The sequence below is a fragment of the Lygodium microphyllum genome, chromosome 18 (genome assembly GCF_053477565.2).
Source record: "Lygodium microphyllum isolate KBCC chromosome 18, Lygodium_microphyllum_v1.1.10, whole genome shotgun sequence".
NCBI classification, from domain to species: domain Eukaryota; kingdom Viridiplantae; phylum Streptophyta; class Polypodiopsida; order Schizaeales; family Lygodiaceae; genus Lygodium; species Lygodium microphyllum.
Genome location: NC_141152.1, coordinates 72,640,661 through 72,665,342, shown reverse-complemented (window position 1 = coordinate 72,665,342; position 24,682 = coordinate 72,640,661).

Below are 24,682 nucleotides of genomic sequence, written 5' to 3'. Positions count from 1 at the left end.
CATCCATCCAGGTAGCATCGTCTTCGGGGTAATCTTTCCACTGGACGAGGCATTCTCTCAAGATTCTAGATCTCAACTGTCCCTCCCTGACCGTGGCCAATACATTGACGGTGTCCCTCGCTGAGCTTGGGGCATTGCTTTCTGAAGTGACCGAGTTCATTGCAGTGGAAACATCGGATGTTTCGGCCATTACCGTGAGTAGGAACAAAGTTGTTGACGTTATTTGTCCTTGCCTTCTTTCTTTGTCCCTGATTGTGGCCTTGAACTCTCTTAACCTGGGGTCTGAATGCTCCTCCGCTTGGGTCGCTATAAGACTAACTCTTAATACTCCTTGGTTTAGCTTGCACTTCCTGAATTATGGGTGCCGCTCGAATGAGTGCATCCTGAAGATCTGATGGTCTCATAGATTCGAGACGGGTATTTACAGGTGGATTTAAGCCTGCGCAAAATTTGGACACCTGCTGTGTCGTGTCCATTCGTGGCGCATACTTCAAAAGTGAGACAAACTTAGAGTAATATGCGTCCAGCGTGAGTCCTAACTGTTTTAACTCATAAAACTCATTCATTTTCTGAGTGCGATATGCTGGTGGCAAATATCTCCCTTGTACGGCTTGCTTTAACTTCTCCCAGGTAACAGACCCCTCTGAAATTCCTTGATCCCTGCACCATTGTTTCCACCATAGTCTGGCTTCACCGGTGAGTTTTAATTTAGCGAGCATGGCCTGATTGGTTGGCGCAGTGCCAGCGGCTTCGAAGTAGTCCTCCATAGATTCAATCCAAATCTCAGCGTCTGTCTGGACGAATCTGCCTCTCCCGTCAAACTCAGGTGGCTTAACCTGTTTGAGGAGGAACTTCTTCTCCTGGATCACAGTCGTACTTGCCGTAGGGGACGAATTTGGAACCTGTACCTGGGGTTGTGCCTGGCGTAAAAAGTTTTCTTAACGTTATTATATGATAATTGCCATTAGCTTATCTTTAGTTCAGCTAATTCGTAACTCATGAAGCAACTAGACTTTTTGCAACAACCCTGATGCACAATCGGATAGTGATAAAAAGAAGTCCTTATTTATATTTATATGGCGTAGCCTCATACAACATCTCCAGTCATTACATCTAGTTTGGGGAGAACAACATAGTATTGGATTTGTCTACAGGAACTGTGTAATAGTAGGGTTTTGGGTCATGTATCTTTAAGAATCGATAATTCATCGGAAGTTCGGGATATCCTTTCCGCTGGAAACCATACTTCCCATGGCGGCCTAATACCTTGATCCTATCAGCTGGAATTACACGGGTTACTTCCTCATAAACATATGAGTTTAATTCAACCCTCCGACCTTGAATATGCAAAGTCGAATTCACGTGAGCTTTCACAAAAATGAACAGCTTCACGACTTTCAAATCTTCCAACCACTTGATCCTCTTCAAGTTGGTTTGTAGATAAGCAAACCGGTGGGCAGCTATGTAGTAGATTCCTGAAGACCCAGTCCATCTTCGCTCTATATATAGAGGTGATGGGTTATAAATCCGCTCCAAGATGTTCATCATCTCAATTCTCTGCCTATAATGCGGAGAATGCATCGCAGTCATGAACATGATCCGGAACACCAGAAATTTATTCCACGCCTCGTAATTTTGGAAGACAGTATTGAAGATGAGAAAATGTTTGGACAGGAACAAATTCTTTACTTCACTTCTAATGAAATCTTATGAAAACAATTCCATTATAAGTCGGCTCTGATACCAACTGTAACGTGTCCACTAACATCCTCTAGGACACGTCTTAGCAGTCCATCGGAAAGGTTGTCTAGAAGACTCCACCCGGCACTCCCATGGAATGTTGCGGGTTTTGTAATCTAGGACTTTCCGCGTCTGCCCCGTAACGGAAGTGTCCTGGGCGCTTCCCACTTAGGATCGAATGGAATTGTTGGTTTTTTTGCTAACAGCGACTAACGTCAGACCTGATCGAGCTACTTTACGCAGAACGCCCGGTCTGAAGCGAATTCATGCTGCACTTGGTTCAAGGAGAATGGGGAAACGAGAGGGATGCAAGGCTCGACCTCTCTGCCAAAAGGCATAGTCCCATTCCGTTCCCCTAAAACAGCTTGAATCGGGTAATAGTTAATTCTAAGTCATCGTTCTCGTTACTTGTTTCGATGATGACGATCATCCTCTGTTCGTCGAAGACCTTGAGAAAAGTTCCCGACTAACCGGGACCACCCATCCGTAGGACGGACCCATGGTCCATCCTCCGCACTTTCCTCGGTTTGTTTTAGTTATGTAATTACCTACCACATTAGTTTGACATATACAAACAGCTTCTTTGATTAACCCTGTTAAGCACTGGTTCCTTCACGTAATCTTATCACAGGACATAAAGAAAACAATGTCAAACAACTCCTTTATTATCATTATATCCTTTTATCTTTGAAATACAAGGAGTTCCCGCCCGTAGGCGTATTCATAATCCGCCCGAAGGCTATCCAGTAATCCTTCCTGTGATTACTATCCCAAGTTTCCGCCCGTAGACTAGTATGCGGGCCTCGAGATCCAATCCCGAGTCACGTTAGTCTCTTGTGCAGGGCCTGGAAGGCGAGGGATTTACAGCGAGAGCCCCCCCTGGCACCCAAGCGTCCTCCTGCTCCAAGCAGAACTCAACGGAGAGACCTCTCACGGCGGGTTCGGTCCACGTTCCCGGCGCGGTTCACAACCCCCTTGGTTAGGGTTAGGCAGGCAGTCGGGGGTAACTGAAGCTGCCTCTTCCTTCAGGACTTTCACCTGAAGCGTTTAAATATGTTTTCCTCCTTTAGTTCATTGAGCAAACAATGCAAACAGTGCTTTTCTAGCTGTCACAAGCACAATCAAATTCAAATGGCCGGTTGGCTGGCAAACTGTCAAGGAGTAACTCCTTACCTCCGAATGCAAACCGCATTCGATCCGGAATCAATTGCAACTTAGCAAGATTCCCATCATCCTTGGGTTAGGGTCATACCCTTCCAATTACATTAGGTTTATTGTGGCAGGATCCAGCGACCATGTCGCTTTAGTTTAATGTCGGACAACTGCTTCAAGGCAAATACTTAACTTACCTTTTCCTTGGCAAACTTTTCCCAAGAAAGTGAATAACAGGATGATTACTCATCCTCAATAAATTAACTTCCTTCAATAACTTGTCAACCTCATTTCGAGAGATGACAATACTCTTTGCGAACAAATTCCAAGACAATGTTGCGGCTTGTGCGCAAGTAATGCATCTATTCTATGGAATCCTCCTATCCATTCCTTAGTGTTCCGACCACGGGTCTCTAACCCTAGTCGAGTAACAGGATTTTTGGGGTATCCTTCAAGTCATTTCTAATTAGGTTTGGCTCATGATTCTAGAATATGCAACTCCGTCGGAGTTCCATCATGATCCTTAGGTTCACAGTTTTTGTCCTAGCGATATCGAGTTATCCTTGTACTAAATCCTAGTTATCTCTTAGGATTCCTATGTTATACGATTCCTTGTGATTCATATTACTTAGCCAATTCATTCATGCCTGTTTGTGACAAGGATGATCCTTCTAGGGTGATAAACCAAATCTACGGAATCGAATTCGCGTAAACAAGCGATTGATTGCCGTTTTCTTGGTGAGGTAAATTACTTACTAATATGTACGCTAACTTTCCTAATTAATCCAGCCTACTACTTTGTAGTCTATGCTCTCGAACTTATGCATTGGCGAGTCATACAATCTTTCCTTGGTGCATGCTAATTTGGTTACTAATTTTCCCTAGGGCCTACTAGGTCTTGCATCAACAATCGTACCTACTACCTTGTAGTTTATCCTTTGGCATCCCATGCATTTACACCTAGTTACGACTCTTTAATGATTGATCCTTTTCTCATGAAGACTACGCAATTTCATAACATTCTCCTAGTCACTAAGTCGTGATGATACTCAAGCGAAAACTAGTGTTGCTCTATTCCATCGTATAACTATGTTGCAAGTCATACGTTCGTTTTAGTGCCCTATTAGTTCTTTCCGAATGAAATCTTATGGTGCTAGACTTTCCCTATGAAATCATAATGTGCATATACGCTTAATTCATCATATCTAGGATGGCAACTAATGCACATATAAACTTCGTCTTCTTGCTTAGGATTAGATTCTTACCTTTAAAAATACCATCTACATGCATCTAATTCCCTAACCGTTCAATCTTTCATAATGCTCAAAAAGATGCATTTCTTTCAATGCTTTTAATATAAACGTAACTTGAATTTCCCTTCCTAAGCGCGCCTAATCATTTCCTTATGCGGAATTTAACACAAAGAACCTGGACTTGTGGTGTCGGGGTGATGTCCACTTGCACGTTTGGAGTCGAACCTCCCGCGGTTGCCTCTTGGGATCTTTTAGGAGCCATCGTAGTCGTAAATTCGACTTACGAGTTGCTTTTGTGTTCGTAGGCGGATGGTTTTCTCTTCGGAATAGAACTTCGACTAAGGCTTCGGATTCTCCACGAATTCGAATCGGCGCGGTAATTGGACTACTTGTGGTTTTAACAATCTCGTCCGAAGTCTTGTTGACGGTCCTTGAGAGGTCTTTATGGCCTCACCGTCTCATTCTTCGGAGTCCCGGTCTTTAAGGGATGTTTGGGAAATACGCCGTGGGAAAAGCCCTTTGGGCCAAGGGTGGAAATTTGCCCTTTAAAATTGGTGGCACGGAATAGGTGGTTGGGGGGTCGTGGGAAAGGCCTTTAGGGAGGCCCCCCCTATGGAAGCTTCCAAAGAAGCTTCCAAAAGGCTTCTGGCACGTGGTGCAAGCCGTGGAGGCGTGTCGACGGCTGGCGGCCTGGCGAGGTGGTCATCGCGGACGGGGGGGGGCTGGACGGCAGCAGCTGACGGCGGGCTGGGCGGCAGCGTGGCGATGGTGTGGTAGCCGTGGCGAGGCGGCAGCAGCACGGCAGGCAGGAGGACGGCAACACGGCGGCTGGAGGGTAGCACACGGCGGCGATTGGCAGCAACACGACCTCGCAGACTCCCCCTTCTCTCTCCCCTTCCCACACGACTTCCACCTCTTCCCTCTGTGTGTGTCCGTAAACACACCCCCCATCAAGGGGGTGTTTTTATAGCTAGTGGGGGTGGGGAAGGGGTCTCCCCCCCACGTGGGGGAAACTGCCCATGCAACCCCCACTTTCCCATCCCCCTCACATACTCCCTTTCCTCCAGCCATGCATCGGCTGGGGGAAAGGGATAAATGCATAAAAAAAAATTTGCAATCAATTAATTGAATTTTCCCTCCCAAGAGGGTGTTTCCGCGTGGTTAGCGGTTTTTATCCCTCGGTTCAGTTTACCACTCGCAGAGGCCCTATTTCTATCGTGCGGCTCACACCTTACGCGGCCTAATAATTCAAATGGGAGAGATACCCTTTGCACAGGGTTTACACGGTATACGGAAAGTTAATATTTACGGTACGGTACGCGGAAATATTACACAGGGTATGCCATTGCGAGTTTTGGGTGATAGAGCTTCACAAGTAAATGTTATGCAAGAATTTCATGAAATATTGTGAGCTATTCATAGAGGTGTTTGGAGTACTTTTGCAAAGATCAAAGAAAGATATTGATGGTAGGGTATGTATAAGGATGTTGCTCAGTTTGTGGAAACATGTACGACATGTCAAATGTACTCATATGTGAAACATCGGGATGGATTGCAGTCCACATATCCATTGTCTCTTCATTTTAAGTGGGTGGCGGATTTGGTCACAATGCGTACAGGTCTTTGGCAAATGAGGTATCTTGTGCTTTCCCGTGAAGACTTGACTAATCAAGTGGAAGGGAAAGCTTTACGTACTAAGACAAAAAATGTTGTGTTTACTTTTCTCTTAGAAGAGATCTTTTGTCAATATGGCTGTGTGGGCAAAATTATAGCAGATAGGGGTGAGTTGGATGAAGATGAAGCTCATGATTTCTTTGCACGGTTGGGGATAAAGCTTGCTTTAACTTGAGCCTATCACCCTGAAGGAAATGGAAAAAGTGAAAGGGGTCATCCACCTATTGTGAAGGCATTGGCAAAAGCATGTGGAGAGAAGGCAAAAGAGTGGCCACGATTGTTCCCTTATGCTTTGTGGGCTGAGAGAACAACTAATAGTGTTGTTAAAGGATATATGCTTGTAGAATTGATGTATGGTCAGAAACCTATCATGCTGATAGAAGAGATGACAGTCACATGGAGTGTGTTACCTTGGGAGGAGAAGTTGAATCGAGAGGAGTTATTGGCCTTATGCATTAGACAGTTGGAAAGAAAGTCAAAAGACTTAGAGACAGCAATTGCAAAGTTAAGGGCAGCAAGGATACTGAACAAGAAACAGTTTGACAAAAGACATAGACTGAGACCAAGAACCATACAAGATGGGCATTGGGTATTGGTTTTATGATAGTAGTTTAGACAACCACAGCATAGTGCCATGCGTAAAGTTTCCAAAAGATGGTTTGGACCCTATGTGGTAAGACATGTATTTGAAAATACTACTTATGCATTAAATGAGCTGGATGGAACAATCATAAAACTTCCGATAGTAGGGAAAATAATCAAATTATTCAAGAGACGGGAATCTACTGCCTATGAGTTGCCAAAATTGGAAGAAAATGGTGGCCATGATATAGGGGATAGCTAGGGGGATATGGAAGATGAAGAAGCAAAGGATATGGTTATAGAGGATGAGGAGGACTCACAATCTGATGACAACTAGGATTTTGGCACATACCAGAGGATGTGCAAGTTTAGAGGGGGTGGATGCTGTGATGCTATGCGGACAGAGTGTGAAAAAGCATGGAATGCATCATCATCCGACTTCTTATTAATCAAGAGAGTCAATGTGATCTGAGTCATTAGTATTAGTGTGAGTTGCATGGACTATCCAAAAATACTAGATTTTTGGATAATTTTAGTCTATTTTTTATATTATTTATTGTAAAAATATGAAAAAGTTAGAAAAAGCTTCTAGATTCGGATAGCATGCATAAAGCTAGTTGCTTTTTTAGCCAATTAGGGGTTTTTCATAAAAAATATAGATTGTTGAAATCGTGCGCGTCGTGGTCGCTGTAAATAGGCTAAAAACTACACTTTGAACTGTGAGAAGAAGGAGTGATCTGGGAGATCTGTGACCAAGTGTCCTAGCGTTTTACCCCCCTTTTGGAGCCAACAGAGCCATCAGATTTGGGTTTTGAGCAGTAGAGAAGGAGCTGTAATTTTGATGCATGTTTTGTTCTACGAAGAAGCTCTAGGAGATCTAATGCCCAGAGATTGCTTCTGAGTAGTGCAAAGATTCCAAGTTCTTTCAATACATATTGATTCAATTCATTGTGCTTTGTCTTTGTAGTGTTTACCACTTGTGTATTCTCTATCTTCTCTTCCATCTCCTATCTCTACTTCCTTCTACCTCTGATCCTCGGTGGATTCAACCTTTCAACAAAAACCCCTCAGACAACATACCGTTTTTTTAGGAACAATTATATGTTTACCAGCTACCATGTACCTTGAAATCATTGCAGTCCATGATAGCAGATCTTGATTTTCCAATTGATTAAATAACAATCATGCCTCTACTAGAAGGTCACACTTTGCATACATGTTAACAAGTGCACTGCCACTTGGAACATTTGATTCACATCCACTTCTGATAATTAGGTGATGTATCTACCTGCTTGGTTCCAAAGCTCCTAGGCTTGTGCATCCTTTTAGAATGTTTGCAAATGAGAATATATGAGGTTTTTTGCTCTCTTGCTACATTTCATTGACAAGATCGAGAGAACAAGATCTATCCCCAAGTGTAGCATATCCTGCAATCAATACATTCCACGACACTACATCTCTATGTGACAACATGTCAAAGGCTTTGTGTGCCTCTACTAGACTTGCACACTTTGTGTACATGTCAATGACAATATTCATAACCTTAGCATTCTGATTCAAGTCCACATTTGAGCACCATATCATGTATTGATATGCCATACATCACAGCTCCAATAGCACTACATGCCCTTAGAATATGGACAAGAAGCTAAACCTATCCGGTTCAATGCGCTTCTGTTGCATGTTGGTAAAAAGCTCAACTATAATCATGCTGCTTCCAAGCTCTACATGTGCTGTAATATCAACAATTTGCTCATGCTTTGCTCTTGATGAAGAGTTTTTGTAGGCCGAATATGAAGAGATGGCACGAACAAAAGTAATGCCCAAAAATTTGGCCATCTTTTGAAGCACATCATCATTTTTCCATGAAATCACACCAAGTTAGAAAACATGATCAAATTCTTGAAAGGTGCTTCCTTCAAAATACATATGAAAATATCTAGATACCCAATTCTCTGGTTGAACAGACATAGATTATCTGAGGTGCTTTCAAAAGCAAGATCGACCTTGCACCTCAGCATTCCAAGGACAAAACACATAGTCTTGCCAGTGTCAAGATTGTGGGAGAGAAGGAAGGAGTCTCACTTGTAGCTTTCTCACTTGCACAATGGGGGAATACACACACAGATGGAGGCTGAAAACAGTTTTCCTCTTCTTAGTTGTGTAAGCCAAAAGAACTCACATACAAAGAAATAGAAGAACCCTATATATGGGTCTCAAACCAAACTCAACTAACTAAGGTGGTATACTAACTGAGCCACGAACTAAAGTAGATAAGGATAGCTGTCATCTAGCTATTATTCATGGGCGGTGTACCAACCGCATCTGCAACTAACAAGTCGGTGACATAAATACACAACGGTCACCCTGGCATATCACGAGTGGAGCTCGATATCTCAACACTCCCCCTCGAGCTCAATCCCAATTCTTGCACACCAAGCAGGTCTCTGAACTTGCGCAGCTTCTCTGCGCCCAATGCCTTCGTAAATGTGTTAGCTACCTGATCCTCTATGCTGACATAAACTAGATCAATAAGACCTAGTAAAACCCTCTCCCGCACATAGTGATAATGCACCTCAATGTGCTTTGTTCTAGCATGATAGACTGGGTTATTTGCCAAGTGTATACTACTCATGTTGTCACAATAAATGACAACTGGCCCATCTGTAGGCTGATGCATATCATAAAGTAGCTTATGCAACCAAGCTACCTCACATGCAGCCATTGCTGCACCCCTGTACTGAGCCTCTGTGCTCGACAAGGAAACTGTAGGCTATTTCTTGCTGCTCCAAGTGACTGCAGCACTCCCAAAAGAGAACACATATCCACTGGTAGATTGTCTATCAGAAATACTACCAGCCCAATCAGCATCAGTGTATCCATGCAACTGTATCTGAACCCCAGTCTCATAAAGTAGTCCATACTACAATGTGGACTTCACATACCTGAGTATGCATCTAGCCGCATCCAAATGCGGTTTCCTTGGAGCCTGCATAAACTGAATTACCAATCGAACAGCATAGCTCAAATCTGACTTGGTAATAATCATATAAATCAAACTTTCTACTATGCATCTGTATATAGTAGGGTCTTCGAGAAGCTCACCTGCATCTGCACTCAGCTTCACATTTTGCTCCAAAGGAACTAAAATAGGCTTACAGCCTGTCATCCCATATTTGGACAGCATGTCCAATCCATATTGCCTCTACAAGAGCCATATCCCACTTGGTGATCTAATCACCTCAATGCCCAAGAAATAATGCAGCTCTCCCAAATCCTTCATCTCAAACTTCTGCTTCAATAGCATTTTCACATGAAGGATATCTTCATCACTATCACATGTGATAATCAAATCATCAACATAAATGACAAGCAACATAGTACCTTTCTCTGTTTTTCTCACATAAAGTGAGAAATCTGCCTTGAAAATTTGAAAGCGAATAGTGACAAGATACTATCCTATCTTGTCAGACCATGCTCTAGGTGCTTGCTTCAAGCCATACAAGGCTTTCTTCAACCTGCAAACAAACTCAGGATGAACAGCATGCACATAACCTAGTGGCTACTCCATATAGACCTCTTCTTGCAAATCACCATGCAAGAAGGCATTCTTTACATCCATCTGATGTAAAGACCATTCCTTTGATGCAGCCATAGCAATGACTGCTCTTACGGTTGCCATCCTTGCAACCGGACTGAATGTTTCTTCATAATCCCTGGTCTTCCTTACTCCAGGTGTAACAATAGAAGGAATACCCAACTCATCATCAATGCTCTGTTCTGAGGCACTGGATTCAACATCCACGTAAGAGTGACCTACATTCACATCAAACATGGGCTGATCTACCTTCTCTTTTCCTTTTCGTGAAACCTGCATACCACTATCTGCATTGTTTTGAGGAGATTCTCCTGATCTCAATCTGCCTATCCATGGTGAAGAATGTGAACCACTGCTAGAGGACACTCTAGGTCCACTAATATTTTGTGAGTGCTGCTGTGAATTCTGTGCAGTATTACCATTATGTGCATCTACATCATCAATCACATGTATTGGTTTATACCAGCTACTCATCTCATAAAAAACAACATCTCTGCTCACTGTAAACTTATAAGTAGAAGGGTTATAGCATCTATACCCTTTCTGCTATGCAGAGAGTAACCAATAAAGATGCACTTCTCAACTTTTGGATCCAACTTGGATCTCAACTCATCTGGCACATGAACATAGGCGATGCAACCAAAAATCTTCAAATGAGAAATATCTGGTTTCCTGCCAGTATACCTCTCCTCTGGAGTCATCCCATGTATTGCTGCAATGGGAGTCCTGTTCATTATGTAGACTGCTGTAGCAACTGCTTCAGCCTAGTAAAAATCTGGCAAGTCTTTTTCGTTGAGCATGGCACGAGATACCTCTCCAATATGCATGTTTTTCCTTTATGCAATTCCATTTTGTTGTGGGGTATGACTGCATGAATATTGTTGTTTTATCCCATGCTCCTGTAGAAACCTTGCAAACTCATTTGAGAGGCACTCTCCCCCTCCATCTGACCTTAGGCATTTTATTTGCAGGTCTATTTCTTTTTCAACCATAGCTTTAAGAGTTTTGAAATGCCCAAAAACTTCACTTTTCTTTTTCATAAAATACACCCAAACTTTTTTGCTATAGTCATCAATAAAAGTGACAAAATAATGACAGCCTCCAAGAGATGTAGCTTTAGTAGTCCACATATCAGACTGGATTAATTCCAATGGCTTCTTACTCTCTTGAACATGTCTAGGAAATGGTTTCCTTGCCTGTTTTCCAAACTAACAGGCTTCACATACCTTATGCATTTCTGCAACCTTGAATTTTGGCAATCCTGCAACAATATTTTGGGCTTGCATTGATTTAAGTCGCTGTACATTAACATGACCAATGCGTTTATGCCAGATATCAATATCTGCAACTACACCGGTCCCATGTGCAAACATTGTTGCACTCAATTCAGGCATGTCTGCATCCAATGTAAACATTCTTCCCTTCTTCTTTCCTTTTTCTATCAAGCGACATTTATTTTTCATATCCTCAAAAAAGCATCCATGGGAATTAAATCTGACCTGCAAGCCTTGCTCAACCATTGGACCAACAGAAACCAGGTTCTTGGTGATATTCGAGACATGAAATACATCCGACAGGTATTTCTTTTTCCCATCCTGCATGCCATATGACCCATTTTACCACAGTAGTAGCATTCAACATTGCTGTTTGCATTTTGGCCTCTTTGCCATCCACCACGACCTCTTTGGCTCCCCCTGCCTCTAGACTTACCATGTCCTCCTCCATAGGACTGGTTTTCTTGAGTTTGCTGCATATTCTGATTTCTACCACGGCCTCCAGATCGGCCTCCTCTACCTCTGCCTCTACCTCTTCCAGCATTTCAGTAGAAGATAGCTTCTTTTGAAGTTCCTCCTGAAGAAGATGCACCACCATTTCTCTGCTCCTCAGAAATTAGAAGAGCAATCAACTCCTCAAAAGCAGGATATCTTTCACGGATGGAAATGGATATTCGAAACTGTGCATAATCCTTTCCTAGACCATTCAAGGTCACAGAAACTAAATCATCATCTTTCACTGGTGACCCAATGGAAGCAAGTGCATCTGCAATCTTCTTCACCTTCGTGTGGTAGTCATTGATGCTCATACTTTCTCTTTGCACATTGTGCAACTCTTGCTTGAGCTGCATTTTCCTGGCTTGCGTATTTGTGCTATACATTTTTGACAAAGTATCCCATGCCTCCTTTGGCGTACTTGCATCCTGAATATGCACAATCATAGAGTCTGAAATACTGATAGACAACCAGTACATAACTTTTCTGGCTCTCTCATGCCATGCTTTAAATGCCTGCATTTATTGTTGATTGGGAACATCAGGAAGAACTGGTTCTTCTTCATTTCTTGCAACAAATTCCCAATATCCTTTTCCCATAAGGAAATTCGTCATTCTAAACTTCCATGCTTGGAAGTTGTTCTTGTCAAGCTTTTCAGTGACAATCTGTGAAAGAGAATTAGACGCCATTACAGAACACTACAAAAAGTTCTGTCACTGTAAAAAACACAGCTTCAGCCTCCCAAGGGCAAATCTGCAAAACTGACGAAAGTGGTATTTGACCACATAGTCACTTCCTAGTGACTATTTTGCATCAACAGGCAACAAGGATGATTCTGTAACTCCCAATGTCTCTGTGCACAGGCATACGATGCAATTTCTATGGTAAATTTTCACCGACCTGTAGAACAGTGGTCACACAGCATAAAACAGGGCCTTTTCATGAGTGCATGCAGAAAACTTTCGCCTCCAAAATAGGCCCCGAAATGGCCTCAAATCAAAAAAACAAAGCAACCAAGGGCTAAAGGCCTTTCCCGCAGCATATACTGCCCTCTTGCTACACCGCGAAGGGCATCTCAATCTGAGACAATGCACTCTTGCACTTTCCGGCTGTGCTACCTGCAGAGACTTGCTCCCAAAACAGGAAAAATGAAAGCAACACTGGTCCTCTTACCAGAACACCGCAAACTTAGTTTGCTTTCTTGAGCTCCTTACCACGAACAAGGCTCTGATACCATGTCAAGATTGTGGGAGATAAGGAAGGAGTCTCACTTGTAGCTTTCTCACTTGCACAATGGGAGAATATACACACAGGTGGAGGCTGAAAACAATTTTCGTCTTCTTAGTTGTGTAAGCCAAAAGAACTCACATACAAAGAAATAGAAGAACCCTATATATGGGTCTCAAACCAAACTCAACTAACTAAGGTGGCATACTAACTGAGCCACGAACTAGAGTAGATAAGGATAGATGTCATCTAGCTATTATTCATGGGCGGTGTACCAACCGCATCTGCAACTAACAAGTTGGTGACATAAATACACAATGGTCACCCTTGCATATCACGAGTGGAGTGCGATATCTCAACAACCAATACCCATTGTGAGCCTATGCAATAACATATCTTAACATATCTTCTCTTTTTTCTTAAAATATAGGATTTTGTCTTAATATATATTCTCTTTTTCTTTTTTCTTTTTTTGGGTTGGCGTAGGGGGAGGGAGTGGGAGGGGGTAGGGGCTTTGTTTAGAGCTAAGTTAGGCTAGAAAACTATAGTAAATTGAGATTCAATAGATACTTAATTTTACATGCACAACAGACATATTTTGACTGCTAAGCCCATAAAGCCCTAGTAGCTTTTGTCTAGTAGCTTGGGCAAAGCTACTAGGCATCAGCAATGATATTTGATAAAACTTAAAGTTAGCCTGTACCGAATATAAAAATCCTAGTTGACCTTCTTCCATTGTATAAAAGTGGCGACATGCAAATTGTAGACCACCGTACCATCATGTGTGAACAAGCATGCAAATAGAAAAAACACACCTAGAGAGATGATTTTAAACCTCCTTACATGATATGAAAACAAATTCAGTACAACATATTTAAGACTTGCAATGTGAGGTCCGATATGCCTTTTCATAGTAGGCACATTAGTTGCACTCTAGCCAGACCAATTGACCTCAACACATCTTACTCTGATTTTAAACTTATTTCTATAGTTTCTTAAGAAGTTTCCAAACATACACATCCAACTAGAAATTTCAAGGGGCTGCATTAAACTGCATCAGGGTGGTCAGCTAAATACCTAAGTCATTAAGCATGTTACTTGATGGTGCATGCAAAAATATTACCTTCATTGCAATAAAAAGCTTGCCAAAGTGGGCATTAAAAAGATCATTTTTAGGACTGATAAACTGTTGAGTATCTTCATCATCACTTGTCTCATCACTAGTTGGCACCATCACTTGCTCTTCCTCTCTTTGCCTCTCAATGATAGTCTTTCCACCAACTTTCTTGGGTTCAACATTTTCAATCACCTCATTCTCAACTATTGATTCCAGATTACGTTTCCGAGTTAGTTGTTTTAGATTGTTAAAATCAATTAATTCCCTTCCATTTCTGTTGTTTACCATATAAACGAGTGGAGCAAGGGTTTCAAGACCAGTCTCCAGATTTTGATTGTCTCGCTTGACTTTTCCATTAGTGATATTCCTGGATGGCTCTGACCTACAGTCTAATTCATCATCTGAAAGATAAACTACCATACCATCATGAGTTATCTAATTCTGAGATTCAATCATTATTGATTGTTGTTGGGCATCTCTTTCATTAAACTCATCTCCAATGCTTGCTACAGGCCTAAGCTGGTAACTCTATGAAGTGGCATCCTCCTCCAGACAATCCTCTTTATCAAAAAATAATGCATGCACAGTTTTCCAAAATGTATCTTTTTTGCCAAAGTAACCAAACATCTTAATTTGTTTTTAATTAGTATTTAACTTAATGGAAAGAAAAATAGAAAGGCTCAATGAAACAGCATACCTCTCTGAAGCTTTTGGAATTGAACAAGAAGTCCCACTAGGCTAGCAATCTAGAGAGCTGTGCGATGTATGATGATCCTTGACTGATGTCCCACCAAGCTCAATTGTGAATCTTCACCTTGCTTTGAACTTACTGGGATGAATAATCACAAGAGGCGAGACTATTTGAGGTTCAAAGTATAGTTTATAACCTTCTGGACCCAGTCTTTGCAGAAAGTATGTACCATGCTCACTAGTATCCAAATACCATACACATAGTTTGGTGGTCTTACTACATCCAAGTACCTCTCCGAACCATCCAGATACCATACAAACTTGCTTCTATACACATATTCATTGCTGTACACATGATCTTAGTTGCAGTCAACTCAAAATTTTAAACTGTTGTTTGTGAAATATTCTGAGGCAATAAGACTTTTGAGAACCCCCAATTTCTACTTCCATTGGATATCTTTCTTTTATTCTACAGCCTCCTTATTTGTAGATGATGCATCCTGTAAGCTCTCATAAACAGAGCCCCTGTCTACCCTGGAAGATCTATGCTTCTCTCCCAATTGTCTTATTATCCAAATGCTTCTTGTATGTTGTCATACCATGCATGATAGATCTGTAGAGGCTAAGGCTTGCACTCATTCTTGATGATGACTCCTTGCCAATTGCTAAGACCGACAAGCTTATAAAATGGTTGCCATAGTTTATGCAACTCACTACTACTACTAAACAACTCAAAAGTAAGCAAGAAATAATAGGCCTAGGAGTGGATAAACTTCTGATTTGTGATTTTTGACACTAACATGGTAATAATCTACATCAATGAGCAATGATCGTGGCATCACATGGTAAAACCTGTCAATGAGAAGGGCCAAATCATGGCAGTCTATAGTGCTTAATTTGTTCTTTGTGGACCCAATTCTCGACCCTCTTGAAGCACAACCTACCCATATCTATCCTCATAAATGCATCAAAAAAACCATAAAACATTAAATTATATATGTACCACACAAGAACGAGAAGCCATAAACATATAATAGAATCTCCCTCCTCGCCCCTACAATTTAGCATAAGTGTTGCACCGACTCTTCTCACCATTGTAGCACCTATCAAGACAATAGTTGAAAGATTATCCCATGATTAGGATGCACAATTGCATATGGATATAAATAAAATGGAAAAATTTGTGAATTTATATCAATATTTTGGATTTATAAATCTAAATGAAGAGATCAAGTTATAGTTGGGACATGCTGGGCAATATTCAAAAAGAAGAGAAACGATGAATCCAGTCGACTTGAGCTCCCTTAGTTGCTGGAGACTGCCACAAGCTTTCAAGATGCAAACACATTGATCTACAAAATCTCTCAATAGTATTTGTTGAATAGGACTATTGTGATCTTGCAAGCTTCCACACCTCAATGCCCTCTCCCCTACTTGCTCCCCCTACACACCCCCTCCCCCCCGGTCACCCGTTTAACTTTTTTTCAGGTCATGGATCTTCTAGTTCTGGAGCCCCAAGAGGAACACCAAGGAAAATGGAATTATCTTGCAAGAAAATCTATCTTGTAACATCAACAAGCTTTTATTTCATTCTTTTGATCATCAAAACAAAGAAAACAACAATTCTTCACGCAGCATCATATTAGATATCTTCCACGGATTTGATAGAATCAACCATAATCTTCAACATCTTCACAAAATTCTTCAATATAACAAAGAACACAAGAGAATACACCATCTTTGAATGGAAATCAATCACATATTATTCATCTTCAATGTCTTCATAGTTCTCCCTCTCAATCTCTCATATATAATTACACTGTTTTGATAGAATTGGCTATCTCTGGCTCTCTCTCTCTCTCTCTCTCTCCATCAATAGTACATCATATCCTCACTACAATGTTCTCATAATAACCCTCAATAATCCTTCTTAGGTTGTGGATGCACCTCCCAAGAGGTATGTCTGATATGAAGAGTCACCAAAGCCACTACAACGTCTTTTCACAGCTCACTACTATCACTGTCACTCTTCTATTCAGTCTTCAGCAGCTGTTTCTTCCACTTGTTTTAGCTCTTTTGAACTTAGATTCGTCCTTTCCAAAGGTTAGAAATTCCATTAATCAGGAAAGGATCATCAGAGGCATCAACGGTCTGCACCTGAACAGAGCCGTTAGGATTGATGTCCAGTACCTTGTACGGGCCTATCCACCATTGTTGGAGCTTGCCAGGAAACTTGCCAAATCTTGAATCATAGGCGAGAACAAGATCACCTTCTTTGAACTCCTTGTGCTTGAGGAAACTGTCATGATAGGCCTTGCATCGTGCTTGAGTGCTTTCCATGCACTGTAGGGCCATCCACCGGATCTCATCCAAGCATTCCAAGTGTAGGAGATGACGTTGCAGTGACTCACTATCTCCCAAGCATTCTTTAACTAGCACTTGCAAAGAGGGCAATTCCAACTCAATAGGGAAGACGGCTTCTGTACCATACACTAGTTGGAAAGGGGTCTCTCCTGTAGCTGCCTTATGGGAGGTTCTGTACGCCCAGAGGGCCTCTATAAGTCGATTGTCCCAGTCGCAATGATGTGCAGAAATTGTTCTTGTCAGAATCGAGAAGAGGATACGATTGGTGACTTCAACTTGGCCATTGGCTCTGGGATAATAGGGAGTGGACTTACGATGATGGATCTTATACAGTTCTGTCAACTCCTCCATGATTTTGTTAAGGAAATCAGTACCTCTATCACTTACCAGCTCGAGGGGACTGCCAAAACGGGTGATGATATTCTCATACATGAACAGGGCGATGCTATTACCATCATCCCACTTTAGAGCTTTAGCTTCACACCACTTTGTGACATAATCCGTACATACCAAGATGTATCTGTTCTACTTCCGTCTGGTAGGTGGATCAATGGGACCCACAAAATCAATCCCCCACTTCTCGAACGGCTTTAGAGGAAGAATGGGTTGCAGTCTCATGGCACTTGTTTTGGTGGGTTTTTCCATTCGCTGACAAGCATCAGATCTTTTACAGTAATCATATGCATCCTTGTGGAGGGTTGGCCACCAGTATCCTGCTAACAGAGCCTTCCTGGCTATTTCTTCTCCTGCGACGTGTCCACTATATGGTTCCTCATGGCATGCTTTCAATACTATGCCGATTTCATCCCCTGCGACACATCTTCGTAGCACTTCATCTTCGCCTCTTTTGTATAGTGCACCGCCTAGCAAAGTGTAGGGGGATGATTCTAACAGAAGCTTCTTCCTCTCATGACTTGAGATGCCAGGAGGATACTATTGAGTTTCCAAGAGGTTGGCTATGTCTGCATACCAGCGAGTAACTGTTTCAACTAGAAACAATGAAGCATCAGGAAGGTCTGGATCATCTTGTTCCTCTTCTTCTGTTTGAGGGATCCATGACAGATGATAGGCTAGGACATGGGAAAGGCCAGGCTTAGTGACTACTTCAAAGTCGAGCTCCTGGAATAGGAGCAACCATCTCATTAGTCGTCCTTTAACATCTGCTTTGTTCATCAGGAAGGATAGGGCTTCATGATCCACATAGAACTTGAAATGTGTTGACAATAAATAGTGTCGAAACTTCTCCAGTGCAAACACCATTGCTAAGCACTCAAGCTCTGTCCCTGTATAGTTCCGTTCCCTATCAATGACCTTTCCGCTTGCATAATATATCGGTTGATCTAATTTAGAGGGGCCCTTTTGACATAGGACAGCACCTAGCCCTTCAACTGATGCATCTATGTGCACATGGAACTCCTTCCTCCAATCAGGAGGCTGTAAAATAGGTGCTTGAATCAAGCACTGTTTTAGGGTATTAAAGGCCTCTTCACAGTCATCCATCCAAAGGAAATTAGCTTCTTTCCTTAGGAGCTTGTGCAGAGGGGCTGCCTTGGTTTCAAAATGTGCAATAAATCTTCTATAATAGGCCACATGGCCAAGAAATCCTCTCGATTGCTTGAGGTTTGTTGGTGTTGTTAAGGCGGCAATCTTTTCAATCTTTGCCAGGTCTGTTGCAATTCCTTGTGCAGAGACAATATGACCCAAAAGAACTCCCGAGGCGACGCCAAAGACACATTTGTCGGGGTTGAGAGAAATCCCATACTCTCGGCATTTGTCAAAACATTACTCTAAGTGTCCCTAGTGCTCTCGGATCAAGCTATAGATGCATAATTCATCAAGATACACCTCAATGAAATCATGCAGATGATTCTGGAAGGCAGCCATCATTACTCGTTGGAAGGTGGCAGGAGCATTACAGAGTCCGAATGGCATCACTCTGTAGGCATAGGTTCCCCATTTTGTGGTGAAGGTTGTTTTATATTGGTCCTCTTCTGCTATTTGGACCTGGTTATAACCGCTGAATCCATCCAAGAGGGAATAAAGCTCATGGCCTGCCACTATGTCCAACAATTGGTCTGTAAAAGGGATAGGGAAATGATCCTTCTTCGTCTTCAAATTGAGCTTTCGAAAGTCAACACATATTCAAAGTTTCCCATTCTTCTTAGGTACTACCAAAATGGGTGAAACCCATTCACTATTAGCCACGGGATAGATGAACTCAGCTTCAAGCAGTTTCAATAATTCGGCCTTCACCAGAGCGGAATAATTAGGATTCGTCCGTCATTGTCTTTGCCTTACAGGTTTGGCATTGGGCTCTAGATCAATGTGATGTTGACATACTGTGGGATCAATCCCCTTTAGGTCTTTGTAGGACCAAGCAAACACATCTAAGTTCTCTTTAAGTAGGTCTCGCAAGACCACTAATTCTTCTTCTGGAAGATTGAGACCCACTTTCAGGTGATGTTCGGTTCCTTCAGCATCCAAGAATATTACTTGTCTTTCACCTTCCACTTCACGGACAAATGTCCCACCGATTGCTTCTGGATAGAGGTATGACTCTTTCAAGAGAGTAGTATCCTCATCTAATGTCCCACTAGAACCATTGTCCTCATTCTGAACAGATGACGCATTCATCTGTTTAGGTTGCTGGAAGGGTATCAGAGCTTTGTTTGCTTTTGTTTGAGTGGTGATTTCTTTAGGACTCAGGGATTCATCTTTGGAGGATGCATCCAAAAATGTCACATAGCACGGACCTGCTAGAGGCCATGGCTTTGAGAGCTTGGGCTTCTGTTGGCAGGGGGCATCATCATCATCTTTTCTTTGGACTGAACAGTCAGGGCGACAGGAGTCACAAGTGAACTTAATTTTTATGTTTTTAATCCATTGCTTATACAGATTCTACATACTTTGTGGTCCATTGAACAACCCAAACGGAACCTTAGTCATTCCATCCAGTATCCTGAGATATTCGGCCTCTGAGATCTCTGTAGGGACATCAACTAGATCATCCTCTATCAGAGGAAATTCTTCATCTGCACTTTCATAGCCTAGTTTATTTTCTTCCTCATCATTTTCATCCTCATCCCCTGGAGGCTCTGTCTTTGCTTCTGTAGAGGCTCTGTAGTAGAAGAACAGATCTTCTGCCTCTGCATGCGCTTCTGCTTTTGTTACCAGTTCTGACTCTGCTTCTGCATCTGTCTCTGGCTCTGTATCTATTACTGTCTCTATATCCGCTCTGTCTCTGTTTTGTAGCCGCTCTGTATCTATTCTGTCTCCGCGACTGTCATGTAATAGGAGAACAGTACATCCATGCTTCTATTTCACTGTCAAAGGTGATTTCAAAAGTTAATTCTAGTTGAGGCAGGAGGTATTCTCCCATGGACAAGGATTTTAGCTTACAGTGCTCACTGTTAGGGACTGTGCCTCAGTTTTCTTAGGAAAAATTTGCTTAAGAGCTTCTTCATCTCCTGATGTACCATCTATTACCTCATTAGAGGAGTTAGTTATGACTTCAATGGATGTGGATCCATTGCCTTTTTGTGATCCATACAGCTTTTACACCGCTTTATTGGGTCCTCTGCCTAGGGTTAGAGTTCCTTTGAACCAATCCGTCCTGGCTTTTGCTTCAAAAAGCCAAGGTCTTCCCAACAACAGAGGGTATAAAGTCCCATAAGAATTTGGTTTGACCACCAAATATGTCAGCCAATAGTCTCTTCTTGCAAGGGTTATTTTTACGTATGGGAGGATGCCCAATGGTTTGACTCTACTTTGGTCTGCCAATCTGATAAGCCACTGTGTAGGTTGAATTCCTTGCAACCCTAAGTCCTTCATTATGACATCCGTCATTATGTTCAGTGATGATCCTCCATCAATCAATGCATCTGAAATGAAGCATCCTTCTATCCATATACTAATCTCTGGGATTCCAGGATCTAGGAAGGCATTAGCCACATCCACTTCCTTTACAGGTTTTGGGGCCTTATTGGTCTTGGTTGCTATTGAAGGAGCGATCCTTAGTCCATGCCTTTGTGTCAATATGCTTTTGAATCTCTTTCGATAGGTGGGAGATAGCATCAGCAACTGCCAGAATGTTAAGTTTGGTTTAAAATGTCTAGGTCTTTGACCAAGTCGTAATCTTTAATAAGATCCACAGGCTTCTCCAACCGGCTAGGGAATGGGGCTACACCCATTTTCATCTTTTCTTTTTCTTCTAACAATTGCAACATCGGCACTTCTTCTATTTCTAGAAGTGCTTCTGTATCATCTATCTCTTGGGACTCTGGTCCTGTCTCTATATCCCTTTGTGGCACTGTAGTGCTTTGTACTGTACTGTTCTGTTCTGTATTGCTTTGTCCCTCTGTAGGTAAGTTGAACTTCACAGTCTTGGAAGGAGAGTTATTTTCATTCTGTGCCACTGGTTCCTTCTTCCTGGTGCACGTAACAGCGGCAACTTCCAACTCCACCAAATTGGAAGCAAGCTCTTTCTGTTGGCTATCAGTGGCATTGGCCTTTACAGAGACTGGACTTGGACAGTCCTTTGCAGTATGGCCTTCTCCTTTGCATCAGCCACATAAGGGCTTGTAATCCACAGATCGTCTAGGGTTTGGACAATTTGGGGAGATATGTCCCTTTTCTCCACACCTATAACATTCCACCTTTGATCTCTGACCACTGCCAGACTGTCGTTCTCTGTAACTTTGAGAGGGAAACCTCAATGGACCGAAATTAGGACCAAATTCCCTAGGCTTTGGTCCAATATCCTGTGTTGTCATTTTAGATTCTAGCAAGTTGAATCTTGCATTTTCATCCTTCTATCTTCATTCATGCATCTCTTTCAGAGAGCAAATATCCTCTGTATGGTTCTTCCGCAAACAATAAGAACATAAGGCTCCAGGAATGGTTGGTTTTTGGGTATATTCAGTAGCTAAATGTCCCACTTAATGACACTTTCCACACTAGGTATTAGAGCGTATCACATCTCTTCCAGCTCCCGCAGGAATGGATACATTGGCGGTATTCACCTTCAACGTCTGTAGCTGCTCTGTAATCACATCTAGAAGCTCTTTCTTGATACTTGCAACTAAGTTGGATAAGTAGTCCTTCAGATTTTCACCTCCTAAAGTGCTTGTGGTAGGGTTTTGGGAAGCTTCTGTAACTACTGCATACACTAGTTGGGTTGATCCAAAAGGTCCTCTGTTCTAGCTCTGATTCAGAGCTCCTGTTAAGACTTGAGGTTGTTGATTCCAGTTGGTAGGGTTCCACTGTTGTTGAGTTTCCATTGGAGGAACTCTTTGAGGCCACTGTTGTTGTGGTTGAACCATCATTTGAGGCACTGTTGTCTGCGGTGACCACATTGGATTAGGTTAACTATACTGTGGCACTGTTTGTATTTGGAGATAGGGGTAGGGAACTGTCCCTAGGACTGCATTTTATGGGTATACCATTCCAGGCATATGAGGGGTAAGACTCCCCTTCCTGGAGTCATTGACAACCTTGCTTCAACTTCATCATATAATCTTGCACCTTCCACTGCAGCTTGCAGATTGACTGGTCTTCTCAATTCCACGAACTTGCAGACTTCTGGTTGTAAGCCCCTGAGAAACACTCCTTTCTGGATTCCTTCATCCAAATGATGGTTAGTCCATCTCTTCAGGATGGATTCCATTCACGAGACATAAGCTTCTACTCTTTCTCCAGAGGACTTACTTAGATTCATGAACTCCTCTCGCATCCGCTCTTCAAAACCTTCACGCTTGATTTTAGTGAGGAATGCCAACTTCAGGTCGTCCCATGTGCCAAAAGTTCCTGCTGCTTTTCTCTCATACCACTGAAATGCCGCGCTCTTGAAAGTGGCGGGGAAGATTGCTAACCAATGCTCAGGGGTTCTGGCATTGTTAGCCACACGTGCTACCATAAACTCTGCTACATGAAGATCAGGGTCTTCATTGTACTCTCCCTTAAAAATTGGCAATGGGACTATATTTGCTAGCCTATCATCAATATTTCGAGGACAAATCTGACTAGGAAGGGGACCTTGAGTCGCCATGGGGACTTCTGTAAAGAGTGCTTTTAGGGCGTCAACAAGGGAGGCTTCTGGCAAGCTCGTTCTCAGCTTTGATTTTTGCATTCTCTCTTCTCACGTACCTCTGGACTCGTTCCAACGCTTGCCTCTTTATTGCGTCATTCATCAGGGCGTTGGCTTCAACCAGTTGGTCTGGACTCAACAGGATAATATCAGAGAGGGCTTCAATCTTTGATAGATTCTCTGGCTAGCATCTCTTCTACTTCCTTCTTCTCAACATCTCTGAATTCAGCTTTCAAACCACTACAGAGGGGAAGATATTCTGTTCTGAAAGTATCAAAACTCATTCTCCTTAGGATTGTTGTTGCGTCATTATAATAATGCCAGCTTCTGAGGGTTTCAACAGTGTATGTTGTGAAAAACACTCTGTCTATCAACTTCCAGTGGATTGTTAATTGGACAAACAGAAGATTATCAGTGCACCAAGAATCCCACGTATCTTGCTGTTGAGCATCCACAAACAAATTCCAACTTTTTTCCTTCTTGTCTTCGTGGACCTCTACAGACCAAGACTCCTGAAGCTTCTTCACAATCTCCCACTTGATGATGTTTGGAAACTTCTCAATGAATGCCAAATCTTCCATGGATGGTCATTCTCTCTGTTTCTGCTCTTCAGTTTGTTCCCAAACAGTTTGCCACCAAGATGCAAGTTTTTGCTACTTCAACAGGAAGAGGAAACAATCCACCACATAGAGCATGCATCATGATGGTGATATGTTTCTGCCATTGTGGGATGAACTTCTTGTGGAAAGTGGCTTTGATAATGAGAAATTCCAACTCTTCAGTGGAAGAAGGAACTTTACAAACATTCATGAATTCTCCTCTTCTTGGCAATGCCATTTTCTTCATTTTCAGCCTCTTCTAGTGTTTTTTGATGGCAAGCTTCCCTAGCTGTGCACCAAAAACATGGAGCCCCAAGAGAAACACCAAGGAAAATGGAATTATCTTGCAAGAAAATCTATCTTGTAACATCAACAAGCTTTTATTTCATTCTTTTGATCATCAAAACAAAGAAAACAACAATTCTTCACGCGGCATCGTAGTAGATATCTCCCACAGATTTGATAGAATCAACCATAATCTTCAACATCTTCACAAAATTCTTCAATATAACAAAGAACACAAGAGAATACACCATCTTTGAATGGAAATCAATCACATATTATTTATCTTCAATGTCTTCATAGTTCTCCTTCTCAATCTCTCATACACAATTACATTGTTTTGATAGAATTGGCTATCTCTGGCTCTCTCTCTCTCTCTCCATCAATAGTAAATCATATCCTCACTACAATGTTCTCATAATAACCCTCAATAATACTTATTAGGTCTTGGATGCACCTCCCAAGAGGTATGTCTGATATGAAGAGTCACCAGAGCCACTACAGTGTCTTTTCACAGCTCACTACTGTCAATGTCACTTAGTCTTCTCTT